Below are 18,675 nucleotides of genomic sequence, written 5' to 3' on the forward strand. Positions count from 1 at the left end.
TTTCCCTCTAAAAGCTTGGTCGAGCCTTTGGATTTTTGGAATAGAAATCTCTATAAACATTGGATTATTGTAAGCATGGAAAGGATTTTGAATAGCTGAGGGTTTTGTGATCAAAACTACTTGTGATCAAACTAAGTAGTTGATTGATTTCGCGTGTAAAGTTACACACCTAAAAGCATCGTATTCACTTCTCTCTAAGGGTTAGATATGAACATGCTTAGCAAAACATCATAATGTATGCGAGTATCAATTTATTTCAAAATTATGTTTAACGCGATAAAACATATTTATAGCTATACAAGAGTTAATCTGTACCACAACTAATTTGGTGTAACATATGTTTTTCCACCATTATTTGTCAAAATCATATGCAAGTAAAGATTGATACGCAACCACGATATAATCATATAATGTAATAACAAAATAATTAACTATAAACGTAAAATTGTTAAAACCCTCTAAAAAGTATATAAAACATGAATCCAGAAATGAAAGCTGATTTGGTTGATCTGACCATGTTCATTTTCAATTTCAACCACCGTGACTTTTGGGCTTCTTATATTGTCAAATCACATGCATTAGTCAAAATGCAATTCATATATTTTGAGTCATTACTTTTTTTAGGAAGCCGTTATTTTTTGGTTAACTTTCTTTATGAAAAATGCATTTGTAATAGATTATCCCACACATACAAAGCAACTTGACCATATTTTGTTTTTTCATTATAATCAAAATTGCACACGCATATATATACATATTAGTATCGAAGCCCATGCTTCATAACAGGGTTGAAAGTGGTTTTTGGGCTATAGAATGTATTTGCTAGCTGGTATGTTGATAGGTAATACGTTAACATAGACCATGGAAGTTTTAATCGAAACAATCATGCTCTATTCTTATTTAAATATATTGTCTTTATATATTATTTACTTTATATATAAGATAAATAAAAAGAATAAATTATGTTATTAAATACCCATTAATAAGTAAAACTCATATTATTAAGTATGGATTGAATATAGTGAATTGAATGTAAAGTTGATTGCTAAGAGTGCATTTTACCCTTTTTAAAAGTTGTATTTACTTAAAGCGAATGCATCAAATGTGTTGTACTATGTAATATCCGAATTTTTCAGATAATAATTATAATAGCTAAATTTTATGATAATAAAATAAGATGATTATTTAAATGATTATGGTTTAATGGAAATTGTATTGAATTTAGAATTTCGTTGGGAACTCAAATTTGATATGTAATCAAATGGTATTAGAGGTAAGATAATATATATACGTGGGTTAACTTGTTAACGATATATATATATTTATATATATACATATATATATATTATCACTTATGATTTGAGTAAAGATACCATTAAGTAGAATTTGAATATTATTATTGTAGTATATCGTTGCAAACTCATATAAATAAACAATTTAAATAAATAGATAGATAATAAGCACACCTAATCCTAAAATTTCAAGATATAATTTTTGAACTAGTCTTATCACCTACAAGTACATCATTAATTAAAAGTGTTAGTATCTCGTAAATGGGTAGAAGGTTAATGAAATATAAGCTAAACTTTTTAACATAAATACTATTTTAACATACACATGAGTAATAATAACCAAAAGTAAAAGGTTACTTAAAACAAACACTAAAGTAAAATGTTTGCTAAGTAAATATGGAAATAAATTATGAAACAATGATAAGGGTGAATTTTGCTATATCTTGAAAGTTGATTTGAAAACCATGCATTAGCATTATCTCTTCCGCTATAACTTCCGAGGAAAACGAGTTTCATCCGTAACTTAATTCTAATCCTATTAAAAAAACAATTAAAGCGAGTTTTGGGATTAGCCAACCGTTTAAATACATATAAAATCCGTTCCTTCCTCCCTGCCATATTGACACAGCCAACCATAACCTCTACCGCCACTGCACGGCCACCATCTCCTGCCGCCGCCGCTTGTCACGCCACTACGGGAGGTTGCCGCCAGTCACAACCACTACCGCCGCTGTTTCTAACCACCTGTTGTCCTGTGCCACCATTTGAGGTCGATGAACCACCACCGTCGCACTCCTCCTTCTTAGCCATCAGCCTGAGCTAGCTGCCACCCCGCACTTGTGCGCCATCGCTCGTCTCGCACTCTTAACTGTTTTGTTGTAATATTAAGGTACCGAATCATAACCTCCGCTTGATTTGATTTTAAAGATAGAAATTTCAGCATCGTTTTGATTTGTTCTGGCGACCGCGGTTCGTTTCGTTTTGGTTCCGCGAAGAATATAGTCTCGTATGTGTGTGCTGTGTGTGTGAGGTGTGTGATGCATGCTTATATTGTATGGTGTGTGTGGTGAAGAGTGCATGTGGGCGGTTGTAGGTGTACTTTGTGTGGATGTGTGTGTTTGTAGGTGTTCTGTGTGAATGCTTGTGAATGTTAAAGATTTTATTATTTAATAACAATCAAGCTTATTTATTTATTTTCTATAAATTAAACAGTTATTCACCAAAATAGGTACTTTTGAGTTTTGACTTTGGATCAAATTTAAGAGTTTTAGTAAGGGTTTGTTTAATTAAATAAAGAGTGTCGTTTGTTTTTTTTTTTAAATGAGAATTGGAGCTTTATGTATTGTTCTTTTTATTACTTCAAAACACGAATAAACAAAGCTAAGTAAAATTTTGATTATATGTAAAGTTGTCACCTTTTGGAAACTTAAAGGTTCTTGATAATAATTACTAAAACAAGCATGACAATAAGTTTCTACAATAAATAGTGAAGATTATAAAAGCCCTGTCGCCGGAAAATCAGCAACCAATAAAGTTTAGTAAATTTGATTGAAAAATAAATAAAATGTAGGCGTTAGTACAACTTAGCGTGACTCGACTTCACTTGCTTGCTCATCGTTAGCTAAGGTACGGATTCTGGTTTCTGTCACTCATAGTATAAATTATATTCTGTTACTTGGTAGTACGGAATCTGTTATCGTTTACTCTTAGTATTATATATACATTCCGTTACTTCGTAGTACGGTTTCTGTTTTTGTTTTCTCTTAGTATTAATTATATTCTGTTACTTGGTAGTACGGAATCTGTTATCGTTTACTCTTAGTATTATATATACATTCCGTTACTTCGTAGTACGGTTTCTGTTTTTGTTTCCTCTTAGTATTAATTATATTTCGTTACTTCAGAGTACGGATTCTGTTTTTGTTCACTTTTAGTATTGACTCTATTCCGTTACTTTGTAGTACGGATTTTCGTTACGCGTCGGTTATATTTTGAGTTCAGTTATTTTATATAATATAATTTAGTTATACGACTTTAGTTCAGTACTCTGTTACCCGAGCATTTCTGACTTGTCGTTGGGGCGTCAACGACATGGCACTTATCATGACAGTGCGTAATCAAAGTTCACGGCGTCTCTAACTAGTACTTGTGAAGTATTAGGGCCACTTAGAGGCGTATAGATCGATCTTAGCTCCGACTCCTGACTCCTGACTCCTGACATGGCACTTATCGTGACAGTGCGTAATTAAAGTTCACGGCGTCTCTGAATGTACTCATGTAGTACCTTGGCCACTTAGAGGCGTATAGATCGATCTTAGCTCCGACTTCTGACTCCTGACTCCTGACTCCTGACTTCTGTTTGAGATGGAACAATGTGTGCACGCCACCCACACCGTCTCTTTGGTGCATGGACTAGCTAGCTGTATACCCCTCTGTTTAGGCTCTGGGTGCTTCCGTATTACACGACCTATTTATTTTAACATCATCGTCGTGTATTTTAGTAATTATATTTTGTTTCGCTATATTTCTGGTCCGTTTTGATATGTGTATATGCATTTGATTAAATTTGAGTATATTCAGATTACGTCCCGATCGTGTATCGGATTATGTTTCGCATTTAGTTATAGTTCAGTTAAATGTTACACGTTATATGTTACACGTCACACATTATATGTTACAAGTTATATGTTTCTGGCTCTGGGTGTTTTTGTTATAGTTCTGATATATTTCCGCATGCGTTTGACCATGTTCTGGCCAAGTGTCGGATCATACATCCGAATTTTATTAAGTATATGTTTAGGTATAAAGGGTTGGTTTCGAGTTTGAATTGAAGTTCGTATATTTATTCTCTTACGTCTGTCCTTACCTATACTATTGTTCTTTCCGTTACTGGGCAATTTTTGGCTCAGCCGTGTTTTCTTGTTTTGTTTTTCTTATTTTGTTTTCAGGTAATCCGGGACTCTGGGAAATTAGTGATGAGAGAGAATAACGAAGTTCAAACTTTTAGGAGTAAATTCATTTGGTTTAATAATACGACATAGGTTGCATTAATTTTTGTTGTATTTTGGATTGTGGCGTTGATTTGATATCTGTAATAGTGACACGTCAGCTTGCTCCGGGTTGGGGTGTTACATACTATATGAATAAAAACTTAAAAAATTATTAAAATAAAATAAAAAATCTTAGCATGTTCTTGCCAATTGTTTTATAGTATAGTAATAAATATATATAATACTAAAATTTGGCAGATATATCGAAAATGATTTTTCATAAATATATAAAAGGACTTTGGACAATCTGATCATTATTTAAAATATATATCATTAAGGCATTATGGAAGTATTAAGTTTTCTTATAAAAAAAATATCCATAGCAAACAACTACAGTTGTATAAAAAGCAATATCAATATCATATATCAGGGTAAAAAAAAACCTTAAAAATAAATTCAAAAAAATTAATAAAATAACATAACTCAAAAGATATTAAAAAACGAAAAAAATTAAAAAACTAAAATGTTTCATCCCCGTCATTCTCGTTCAAAAAAGAAAAGAAAAAAAAGAAAACTGACGAAAAGACACAATGGCTAGATCAAAGACACAATGACAAAAATGAACAAAATACACGGTTATAACTAAAAAAAGACACAATAGGTTGAAAAATATAGCACAATGTTGAGTAATATAACACAATATCAAGAAAAAATGACACAATGTCAAGAAAAAAATACACAATCAACGATAAAAATAAACACAAAACACAATGATAAACAAAAAAATACAATGATGTTTTTCACTCAACATGTTTTTTTTAAGAACGAGAAAGACGGTGGAAACATTTTTTGTTTTTTATTAAATTTTGAGTTATGATTTTTTTATTAATTTTTAATTATTAGTTTTTTTGAGTGGTTTTTTTTTTTTTGATATTTTTGTTCCTCTTTATATAATAACTTGCCCTCATATATCAATGTTAGACTCATCCTGATTATGAGGTTATTTATGTCAAACTTATAATATATTTTGTACAGATTATTTCTTATTTGCATATTAAATTATGTAGTGATTATATAAGGCTGAGGGGTGTGGGGGGCTCTAACGGGGGCGCGAGTGGGGGCTCCAGCCAATAATATTGTGACGTGTGGCAGAGAGAGAAACTAGATAAGGGGGGTGTTGAAGCCCCTGGCCCTGGTGTGGAGGGGCTCCAGCAGGGGCTCCAGCGGATTTTTTTTTATTTTTTTATAAATATATTCAAAAAACGTATTATTAAAAAAACTCATAAATTATTAAAAAAAACACACATTAAAAAAAAACACATTAATATCTAAAAATAAAATAAAAATTAAAGTACTAAAAAAACATTATTCTTATTCTTCGGCTTGGTCTTCTTCGATCAACCTCTTTCGGATACGTTCCTTTTGCTTTTCCATCAGCATTTGATCGACCGGATTTAGGTTACTGAAGTCTCTTGTAAGGAAGTCCAAATCTCTCATTCGACTTTTTTCCTTTTTGTCATTAGAGACCACCTCCATAGTTTTGTTGAATTTATTGAGGGATTCAACAAGATCGACGATGTTTACGGCTCCCCCCTCAGCCGGTTTTTTCCCCTTGGCGTCCCTTCCCAATGGCCGCCTCCTCGGCGGTGAAGACGTTTCCTCCCCCGCAATGTTTAGGTCGAATCCAACGCGGCAATCCGACCCGACGGAAGTGCTATACGCTCCAGACGAACTAGTTTTAGTCCGTTTCGGCCCTACTTCCGCATCAAGGTCCGGCGCCACCAGCTCAACCCACTTGGAACACCTTTTCAACCTCTCCCACAACTTTAAATCGTCCCACGTCTTCACCATCCCATACCTCCGCAAACACTCCTGCCTCCACTATTCGACAGTGAAATTGTAAACCGCCAAATCATCACTGCCACTTGGTCTCATACGACCGGCGTTCCTGTTGAAAAGATTAGTAAACAAGCCGACAAATTTTCTGATTTCGGACCACCGACCCGAAATCATATCGGCTTTTCGCTCTGTACTCCCAACGAGCGTATAGAACGTCTCCCTAACCTTTGTCCAAAAAACCTTGCTTTTTTGGTAGTCGGCTGCAAAATGAATAATTAAATTAGATTTCCAGTTAACTTTTTTATTTAACTTTTTTATTAAAAATCATTTTTAAAAACGTTAAAACAATTACCGCAACGCCGATCCTCAGAAATGACTATCCAAGCCCGACACAAGGCTTCCTTCTCATCCGATGACCACGGAGTGGTTTTCCGTTTCGTCCTCGGAGTCGAAGCCGGTCCCGGCCAGTCCGTTGCAAGTTGTTTTTTTCCGGTGGACGCGTCTTCCTGCTCCCGTAGCATCATCGTGTGATTCTTGTGTCTCTGGAACAACAAAGTTAGGAGACGGTTGTATGTTGGATGGTTGAAAGCCGGATGTTTCTTGCGGCCCCGAATAAAACATCGGTTGGTCTGGTGACGACCATAAATCGTCGTCAATATAATCTGAATCTAGGTTTGGGTACCAATTTCCAGACATTTTTGGGTATTATATAGGAGTTTGGGATACTATATAAGGGTTTGTAAGGTGAAATTGTGTTTTGATATGGTTGAAATGGGAGTAATTTGGGATATTATATAGAGGTTTTAAGGTTTTTTTTTTTTTAAATAATGAGCTCCAACGGCTCTTTCTTCTCCCGCGACCACACTCACGCCTGCCTGGGGGCTCGCACTCGCGCCCCGGTTCGCGCCCCGGTGGTGTGGGGTTAGCGCCTGGGGGCGCGAGCGGAGGGGCTCTCGCGCCCAGGTTAACGCCCCACACCCCTCAGCCTAAGTTATATTCATGTATGTATGTATTGAATCTTTAAATGATCATCGAATCTCTACTCTATCCCTATAAATAATAAATAAAAATATTTAGGAATGCTTGTCATCATTCTAAACCATTTAATTTTTATTCTTTTTTTGTCTTTCTTATTAGCTTACAAACAAATGATTGTGAGTTCGATTCAGATAGAGTAAAATAGAAAGAAAACAAAAATTTTAACTGTTTAATAAATAATAATAATTAATTAATGATATCAAATAATAATGGTAATAAAAAAATTATTTTATATATTTAGTAGAAATTTAATTATGGATTGTTATTATTTAGTTATGTATATTTGTTATCCCATTAACCAAATAAATTTAATATGAAATCGTATATGAGTTTTATGAATAACTTTTTCACTCAAAAGGTTCTCTATCTAAGTCTCCAAATATCACAAAGTTCAAATTATCTTCGCTAAGTTTTTCTTAGGAAAAGGAAGAGAAACAATAACAACGAGTGTTTCTAAAATTTATCAAATATTTATATGTGTTAATATATTTATAATTGCAATTTAAGTTAACTTAATGTTCTTAAAAGAATTAAAAGATTAACTATACTTTAATTGAATTAACATTTGATTAGTTACATAAAAATGTAAATATGCAATTGAAAATAATGTTTTAAAAATTAACTTAACATAATTTATACCTGTCACCGTGGAGCCATATGTATTGGTACAGGTTCAAGCAACACCAATGAATTTTAAAATTTATATAGAGCATATAATTAATAATTCTGAAATTTAGATCGACCCTAATCTTTATGGTAGAGTGAACCCTTAAATTTAAGGAAAAATCTCATAAAATAGTAACCAACTTTCAAAAGTGTTTTAATTAGGTCAATGATACATATTTCCCCAAATCGGGTCACTAAATCTTCAAATCAAGTCTCACCGATTTTTTTGTGCGTCAAGAAAGAAATGAAGGATAAGATGTGGGGGTCAGAATTTGCAATATATTTAGTTAAATTAAAAAAAACATTAATTATATTAAAATTAAAAATAAAATTCACGTCGCCATTCAACGCCAAAATAAAAAAAAAGATAAAAAGATTTCCTATGCGAAACAAAAATAAAAAATGTTTAAAAAAACATGTTAAAACCTTTAATTCAATCAAACATGAAATTTGAGTAACTTAATTGAAACACTTTTTAAAGTTTAATGACCTAAATTAAACACTTTTGAAAACTGGTTACTATTAAAATAATTAATTATCATATATGCTGTGGTAAAATCTTGTTATTCTCTCCGGGTTCGAACCACATTTCTTAATAATTTTGTTACTTTTTGTTTGCAAGACATGAACACCGAGTTTTTTTTTAATATTTAAATAACTGGTGTGATTTATGTTTTACCAACTAACTACATGGCCTTGGCCCAACTCTAATTTTCATTTGTAGAATCTGGCCCAATATTTTTGAGAGGATAACAGTATCATTATTTATTAAAAGTAGACTTGGGCACAAAATCTGGTTCCAGACCTGACCTGATGATGAAAATCAGGCTCCAGTAGAGATGGACAAAAAAAAGTTAATTGAATCGTACCCGACCCGGTTTAAAATTGATTTTACTGAAACCGGTTTTGAACTGCTATAAACCGCCAGGTGAGAAACGGTTTGGAGTTTTTAGCTATGATAGGTTTGAACCCAACTGTTAGAACCGCTTAATCAATTATGAGTTTCCAAAGCTTCAACTTGGTTCGATTTGTAACTAGTTTGATACAAAGCCGATTTTGACTACTTCGACTTGAATCAATTTGTGCACCTCCAAGTTCCAGTTCCTCAGGCAAACTGTGCCTGGACGCAGAACCGAACTACACCCACCAGAACTGGTTCCACCTCTACCAGGTTAAAACCCGGACCTTGCCAAAACTCGATAATAACCTGGCCAAACCAGTAAAAAGCCTGACAATACCTGGAACCAGATTGTTAACCTTGTTGACTAAACCTGGGACCGATTCCGGTTTTCAAGAAAACCCGGTTTAAACTGAAATAGTAGCCTAGTCACTAATGTGATGTGTTACCCATGGTGAACAAGAAGATAAATTTCTTTGATTTAAATTCTCTTTCTTTAGTTTACTCTAATCCTCTACTGCTCGAACCTTTTATATTAATGTCATTTTACTTTTTCAACACTTCAATAATGTCGAAATTAGATGTCAAACGTAATACTTCTTTGAAACGTGAAACTTGATTGAAATTAGTTGTGATACTTGAGTGATATTAGTTGTTCTTAATTATAACTTTAGTTATAAAAACCCAATCCGAGCCAAAAGTATTTAACGTCAACATAGAAATCTTAAAAATTAAAATAGCAAACCTAGTGGAAAAAAATAACGCCTTAATCACTATCACGTCAAAGTTTATTCTTTCAAAAACATATCTTGACGATTGCATACGTTAACAAATTACTTTATATTTTTATTCAACTCGTGTAGTATATGGATTTTTTATTATTATTAACTATATTACATTATATTTATTCAGTTTGTGTAATACACAAGATTTTAATCTAGCTATTAAAATAAATAATCTAGGTTATGATAACATAAGTTGTGTTGCTCGTTCGACATGTTCGTGGTGGTCATCGCATCTTTATTCAACTCAACGGATGTATTTCTAACGAAAATCCGTAAATTAAAATTATCTCTAATTTAGGACATATGTTTTATGTGAACTCTCAAATAATAATAATAATATTTAGTTACTCTGACTTAGGTTGCCCAGAACATTCACGATTACGTGTACCTATATTATTATTAACTAGATTTTATCCCCCGTATTACAGGTGTTGTTTTATATTATTCGTTTTTAATATTTATATATGTATATTTGGATTTTAATTTTATTTATTATAAGAAAGTAAATAGTTAATATACTTGAGAATTGATGATAAAGTGGTTTCACAAATAAATGATATGTTATAATCCGGTTTAAAAGCTATCTAGGTTTGGTGATACCCATTACCCGTTTATTTTCTTTATTATAAAATTGTTTCTTAATTATAAATAATATCTTTTTAAATAAAATAGGATATTAATTTTTAGTATATCCCTATTTTATAGGATTTTCATATCAAATATTTGATGAGATTAATTTTTAATATAATGAGATGTTATAACCCGTTTAAGAGCTATCTGGGTTTGGTGAGACCTTTACCCGTGAATTTGGGTCAAATGCTTGAGAAGCCTTCGTTTACAAATAAAGCAATCTGATGGCTTGAGATAATGGTTGTTTTACATTTTTTGTTTTTTAATATTTATTTTTTGAATTTTAATTTTCTTTATTGTAAAAAAATTAATAATATACTTAGGGTTTGATGATGAAAGGGTTTCATAAATAAATGATATGTTATAATCCGTTTAAAAGCTATATGGATTTGGTGATCCATGACCTGCTTATGTTTGTTACTATAAAATTGTTTATTAATTATAAATAATATCCTTTTCTTTTTAAATTTGATAGTAAATTTTAGTATATCCCTATTTTATAGGATTTTCATATCAAATAATTGGTAAGATTAATTTTTAATTTAATGAGATATTGGTTTGGTAAGACCCATACCCATGAATTTGGGTTAAATCAATGAGAGACATCTATTTAAAAATCAAGCAATCTGGTGGCTTCCATAAAAAGAGGAAGCGACCACATCGCGACACGCAGGATTTTAGGGGTTTCGTTTATATATATTACTAGATTTTATCCCCCGTATTACGGGGGTTGTTTTATTATTCATTTTAAATATTTATATATGTATATTTGGATTTTTATTTTATTTATTGTAGGAAAGTTAATAATTAATATACTTGAGGTTTGATGATAAAATGGTTTCACAAATAAATAATATGTTATAATCCGGTTTAAAAACTGTTTGGGTTTGGTGATACCCATTACCCGTTTATTTTATTTATTATAAAATTGTTTCTTAATTATAAATAATATCTTTTATTTAAATAAAATAGGATATTAATTTTTAGTATATCCCTATTTTATATGATTTTCATATCAAATATTTTATGAGATTATTTTTAATATAATGAGATGTTATAACCCGTTTAAGAGCAATCTGATAACTTGAGAAAATGGTTGTTTATATTTTTCGTTTTTTAATATTTATTTTTTGGATTTTAATTTTCTTTATTATAAGAAAGTTAATAATATACTTAGGGTTTGATGATGAAAAGGTTTCATAAATAAATGATATGTTATAGCCCATTTAAAAGCTATCTGGATTTGGTGACCCATAACCCGCGTATGTTTTTTACTATAAAATTGTTTTTTAATTATAAATAATACTTTTTCTTTTTAAATTGGATATTAAATTTTAGTATATCCCTATTTTATAGGATTTTCAAATCAAATAATTGGTAAGATTAGTTTTTTTTAATTTAATGAGATGTTATAACCCGCTTAAGAGCTATTTGGTTTTGGTAAGACCCATACCCATGAATTTGGGTTAAACCAATGAGAGACCTCCATTTAAAAATCAAGCAATCTGGTGGTTTCCATAAAAAAAGGGAGCGACTACATCTCGACACATAGGATTTTAAGGGTTTCGTTTATATATATTATAGATTATTATAGATATATATAATTTACAAGTTTGGTGCCGCAAGTGGCTTATTGGGCCACTTGACGGCACCGTATTGGTTGGTGATTCTTTTAGTTCAGTTACCATAATAAACGTAATGGAAACCGACCAAACACCATTTTTTTTTGTTTTGTTACGGGACCATAACAAATCTGAAAGGAACCGGTTGATTTCGCGCAGACTCGCAGCTTATTTAAAGCCCATGACGGACAACGCTACCGACCGACCCCCCTCCAAATTGGTCGTTGGTCCACCTCAAGTTTTATATTTTTTAGTTTTTTAGTTCTGGTACCGTAAGGTACGTAATCAAAACCGACCGAATTCGTGTTAAGTTACCGCCTCAATGCTTGGGACCGACAACGCTTAGATTTTACCACCGCCCGGGTTTGCCAACCAAATAAATATTTTAAATATATTGTTTTTCTTATATGCTAATGTTTTTTTATATTAATTTGACGAATTAATTTTTTGGGTTTTGACCCTCAAATTTTACCAATGGTGTCTATATCGTAACGAACGCAACTGGTACTGGCCGAATTCGTGTTGACTAATCGTCGTAACGCTCGGGTTTTACCAATGGCTGGGTTTCAACCCTGGGGATTTATCAGCTGCCCCGGCGCAACGCGCCGGTAGAAAAACTAGTTTTTATATATGGTTTATTGGTTTATTACGTAATGTAATTTTCGTTAGTTATACAGGAAGAACAATGAACAATGGCTATGTTTGGGCTTAGAAACCCACGAGAAGTTTGGTCTAAACAATAGATTGGTGGTTTCCAATTAAAACAAGCTTAACAGAATCATGCTACCTTAGTCTTATTTATCAGAAAACTGGATTTTAATAATTCTAACTATTACTACTGGTCAATAATAATTCATAGTTACAATTTCATAAATTATACTAAGTTTCACTTTTGTTGTCAAATTGACCCTAATAGCATAATCATCATAGAGTTATGCTTGATTTTTACTCGATTTTCTCATAATGACTATGAACGATATATATAGGGAAACATATAAACAAAATCAAGTATAAATCAAATATAAATTGTAGTAAAAAATCTATGATGCTGCTATTGGGATTGTTTTTACATCAAAAGTGATCTGACTTTGTTTCAAAAAATAAGACGTTTTCCTTGGTTTTGTAACATTACTTTTGATCTTAATTGTTATCATCGTTTGTTATTATTTATATAAAATCAATCAAAATTGTAATAAGTTTAAATCATATTTTGAACGTGGCTATTATAATAATATGGGTATTATAAATAATATTATATACGACTAAAAAACAAAAGTGAAAACAAGCATGCAAATACAAAACCCAATTGAGATCCAAGATATTGGAATATGGGAACTTAATAATGTTTGATTTATGTAATTATAAAGTGCAAAAGATTAGAATTAGTGAAGGGAATTTGATTTGTATAACACAACATTGTTTCGAAATCAGATCGCATGTTAAACGGTTAAATCAGAAACATTGGCACCATTCGTTTCGTTATGAGCTAATCAAGTAAGCACAGATAAACGGACGTTTACAAATGCATAATTAAATTTGATACAATAATAATAAAAGAATCCTATCATTCCTACTATCGTGAGATGGTAGCAATAATAATAATGATAAACCGATGGAAAACAGAAACTTATTTTGTAAACAGCTAGTTGATATAATATACAGGGATTTAGAGGTGGGCAAATAAACTGGTTAACCGAACCGACCCGACCGAAACTGAACTGAAACCGAACCAACTTGAAACGATTATGTAGAAAATGGTTTGGAACCGATTGAAACCTTAGGTTCGAAACCGGTTTGTAATTTTCTCCACCAAAACCGATTCCAAACCGGTTAACCCAACCGAAACCGGCCAAAACCGGGCAATAGCGGGTCATAACCCGAACTGAAACCGGTCATAACATGATAAGAAACCGGTTTCAACCCGAACATAAACCAATCATAAACCAATTTTGATTTTTGCTGATTAAACCGAATCGGTTTTAACCCAAACTAGTTTTGAGTTTTAAACCGATTTATGCACCTCAATAAGGATTGAACTCTTAAAGTTTAATTTACATTTTAAACATTTTACCACCGCACCAAAATGAAAATAACAAACATAAACGGCTAAAGCCAACAAAATTGGTTGCCATATAAAATTTTAAATGAAATAAAATACGAAAAACAAAATGAAAAAGAAGAAAATAGACTAATGTGATTTGTTATTTTCCTTAAATAGAAAAAGGTTGGGAAAAGACGAAAGTTAAAGGTCAAAAGTGTAACTAAGTTGAGAAATGTCGGAATGCATGACTGTTATTTTAATTTTATTTTATTTTAAAACGAAGACAAGGACTTTGGTGTCAGTCTTTACACTTTTCCCCAAAGATTTTCCACACGTGGCTTTCTCCTTCCACCTGCCTTTTCTTTCTAAATCATGCAATACACCAACACCAACACCACTCACCATTCTCATGAGTGGTGAGAAGGTTTTATTGAGGTTTCCTTCTAGGCTTTTAACTTTGAATTCCAATTTATGTGTGTTTTAAACCATGGACCACACTATTGTAGAGGCATTCAAACTTAGATAATGGGGTAAAACGTTGTAATTCTTTCTAAGAGATACCGCTATCAATGTGCCATTACAACGTACGCCGTTAAAACAAACGATACAGTGCAAATAAAAAGAAAGAAAGAATTACATTGCTATTTTTAAATGTGGAAGAGTGATCTGACTTTTACTCAAACTATATATTTAAAATATCAACTATCATATAAGGCAAAAATGTTATTTTTAACGTGAAAGAGTGATTTGATTTTTACCTATAAAGGTTGTGGCGTGTTCTCAAAATACCAAAAAACCCCCAAACACATGTTCAACACAAAACTATTATTGTGGACGGCTTCATGAATCAAAATGTGAAGCTGAATTAGGGGCGAACGTACCCCTATGTTATGGAGGTCGAGCGTTCACTGTGAAAAAAAATATATTGTTATAGTGTTTAAACCATGACCGACCTTTCTATAATTTAGAAATTCAATGGGTGATGAAAGAAAAGGGTAAATTATGAGAATACCCATTCTCGGAAGAGGATTTCAACTTTTGACCACACTTTGTAAATGCCCACCCAAGTCTACTCGTAACACCTAGATTCTTAGAGTAAATGAGCAGTTTATAAAATACTGGCGCATTCCACCAAAACTGGTCGAAACGAGTACTTTAGGATAGGAAAACTGTTAGGACGATTCTTAGAGTAAATGAGCAGTTTATAAAATACTGGCGCATTCCACCAAAACTGGTCGAAACGAGTACTTTAGGATAGGAAAACTGTTAGGACGAGTGTTTTATAGAACAAAATGTAAGAGACGACTAGTTTAGGAAAGAAAATATCGGGACGACTGTTGTAGAACAAAAGTATGGTCAAAGGTTGAAATCCTCTTCTAAGAACAGGTATTCTCAAAGTTTTCCCAAAGTTAAATAGAAGAAATATGGTAGATGACTAGAAAAATGTTTATCTTTTCCATAATCGGTTAACTTCTGATTACCACCCACAATCATCAACCTCCCTTTCATGTATCAACCACCATCGTCACCTATATTAACTGGCCCGTTTTTATAAGAGAAATATATGTGTTCATGTTTGTTCGTTTAAAAAAATCAACATGTTCGTGTTCGTTTATGTTTATTCGTTAAAAATATAAAAACACCTACACATCTCAATTGAAGGAGCCAAACATTAAAAGATGTAATGACCATAATAAACTAATAAATACGTATTAAATCAAAACAAAACTACGATAAAAAATAAAACAAATTATTACAAAATATAAAATAGAAAACAATTAAAAGAAAAACTTAAATAAACTCTTACAATACGGATCTTAAACCACCATGCATGAAAATTTGTATATTCACAAAAATTTTAAAGAAATTAAAAATAATCCGCGTGACATGATGAGATAAAACTGGTTTGATTAATAGTTACATGGGCTTTTTAAATTTACTTTATGGCGTAATTAAAAAGCTAACAAAAAATACTTGAATTTATTGAAAGTGTTCGTTAGGCTTGAAGGCGTTCCATAATGGTAATATTTGAGAAACTCCGTCTTCTTTGTGCAAATCTATCAAAAAGCAAGAAATCTCTTAACTTTATTTATTTATATACTAGTTTTTATGGAAAAGTTAAAATATAAAGGGATACAAAAATGAGAAGGGTAAGAAGGATTTGTGGTCATACAAAAAATTCTTCAAAAAATTAATAAAAAAAAATAATAACTCAAAATATAAATAAAAATTAAAAAACAAAAATATTTCCCTCATCATTCTCGTTTCAAAAAAAAAAACCGAAAAAACACAATGCAGAGACAAAAGACATAATAAATCGCAAAATATAACACAATAACGAACAAAATATAACACACTATAAAGGAAAAAAAAAGACACAATGTCAAGAAATAAAGATACGATCAATGACGAAAATAAACACAAAACACAACGATAAACAAAAAAATACAATGGTCTTTTTCACTCAACATTGTTTTTTTTGTTTAAGAACGAGGAAGACGGTGGAAATATTTTCGTGTTTTTACTTTTTTCATTTTTTTATTAAATTTTGAGTTGTGATTATTTATTTATTTATTTTAAATTTTTTTGAAGGGTTTTTTTGTGTGGCTATAAATCTTTCTCATCTTTCTCGTTTTTGTCTCCCTTTATATAATAACTTGACCCCTAGTTTTTATCTCTTGTATTACGATAATTGTTTTACATTTTCCATTTTTAATATTTTCATGTCTAATATTATTAATGTATTTTTTTATTTTAGTTTATTTATTGTAAAAAGTTAACAACATAATTGAACCTATTTTGATTCATTTATGTTCATTTTTTAACGGAACATTGAAAGAATATCTACTTAATTTATATTTTTTCATTTATATTCATTTGTTATAGTTTGGATATTATTTATGAAACTTTTCATGTAAGTTAAACTTAAAAGAGAAAAGAACGCTAATGCAACTAAATCCATACTGAGAAATTCAATTAGGGTTTGATGATGAAAAAGTTTCATAAATAAATGAGATTTTATAACCCGCTTAAAAGTTATCATAGTTTGGTGAGACCCATAACCAGCTTATTTTTTTTACTATAAAATTGTTTCGAAATTATAAATAATATCCTTTTAAAAAAAATATGATATTAATTTTTAGTATATCCAAACCCTATTTTATAGGATTTGCATATCAAATATTTGGTTAGACTAGTTATTATTTTAACGAGACGTTATAACCCGTTTAAGGGCTATCCAGGTTTGATGAGACCTATACCCGTAAATTCCGGTCAAATACATGAGAGACCTCCATTTACAAATAAAGAAATTTGGTGGCTTGAGAAGGAATGAGAAACGACCAAAGAGCTTTTAGATGTTTCGCTTGTATATATTTAAGATTATTCTATTTAATTTAATATTAAAACATATAAATTCTTTTGGTTCTTTATCGATTACATTCTATTTAATTTCACTTACTTGTTAGTCTGTTACCGTCATTCTATTTGTTAGATTATATGTAATTTTCATAACTTACTTCCATACAAAATCCTTAAACACAAATATTGATCTATATAAATGTCTAGCCTAGAGTTAGTAACTTATAATAAGTCAAGTGTTTGTATATCGACTAGAAAAAACTATATATTTATATACATTTAGGCAAGTAGGAATTATGTTTTATGTGACCCGCCCAATCAGAATAGTAGAACCGGACTCACATATAAAATTATATACCGATTTGACTTGACCTGATCCTAACGGTCGAACTCGAACAAATACACACACACACACATATTGAGTACAAAATTTATTACTCTTGTAAGAAAAATTCCTGGGTCCGCTACTGAGTCGAATGCCAAACCCGAATTAGTTGTTTATGGTTCCCCAATGAACATGAAACTACCCGACCAATTTGCTAAGTTATGTCTGAACTTCAAATTAATATTTTAAGACTTTTGATCGGAAGAAGGATGCAAGTAGATCAATGTAAAACTTATATCAAAAAGATATTAAATTCGCTTACAGCCCTACATTTGTTAGTTGAAATGATATAAAACGTGATAGCTTTCAAAATGGATTTTTTTGAACAACTTCCCAAATCGATTAATATAGTTTTCAAACTAAAGGGTAAATTCCATCATTTGAGTAATTAAATAACAAACAAAAATTGTAATGTACTCTTTAATTCTTTAAAAAAACTATGTAGACATCACTATATTTAAATTTAAAATCTTACTAATATATTAAAGCAAGATGATTCTCTCCACATATCATTATTCTAGCCTATTCACATAGGATTCCATGTAATCACATTTTCAAATCAATAATTTCTACATATTCACAATTATTTTTAATCCACTAAATTAAAATCAACATTCCAATTTAATTCAATTAATTATAGAATTAAATTTATTTATTCAAATTAATGCAATCAACTCTATGATTAAGTCTATTTATTCCAATTAATAATCACATTGTCAAATGTATGTCTTTCTTTTTAAGTTTCTGTTTCATTTAAATATATTTGTTCAAATTAATGCAATTAACTCTATTTTTTCCAAGTAACAAGCATCTTGTCAATGATTTAATTTACTCTTGAGAAAAGAATAAGAGCCGGTGAATGGTGATCAAACCGAATGTTCTTTAAGTTTTATTTATTTATTTATTAAAAAATGACATGCAAAATGCTATAAAAAATATAGATATTTATGAAAATTATTTATAAAAAACACTCTAAAAGAAAGAAGAAAAAAACGCTCTTTAGAACAATTAGGAGCATTTTAAAAAAATTAAATAAAGCTGTTTAAAGAGAGATTTTCGAAAACTTAATGTGATACAGTTTAAAGCTGGTATGTATTTGTAAACTTAGTTTTAAATTAATATTACAAAA

This window comes from Bidens hawaiensis, unplaced genomic scaffold (genome assembly GCF_021521415.1).
Source record: "Bidens hawaiensis isolate Kalapana, Puna unplaced genomic scaffold, B.hawaiensis_p1.1 tig00001960_1, whole genome shotgun sequence".
In the NCBI taxonomy this organism is placed as follows: Eukaryota; Viridiplantae; Streptophyta; class Magnoliopsida; order Asterales; family Asteraceae; genus Bidens; species Bidens hawaiensis.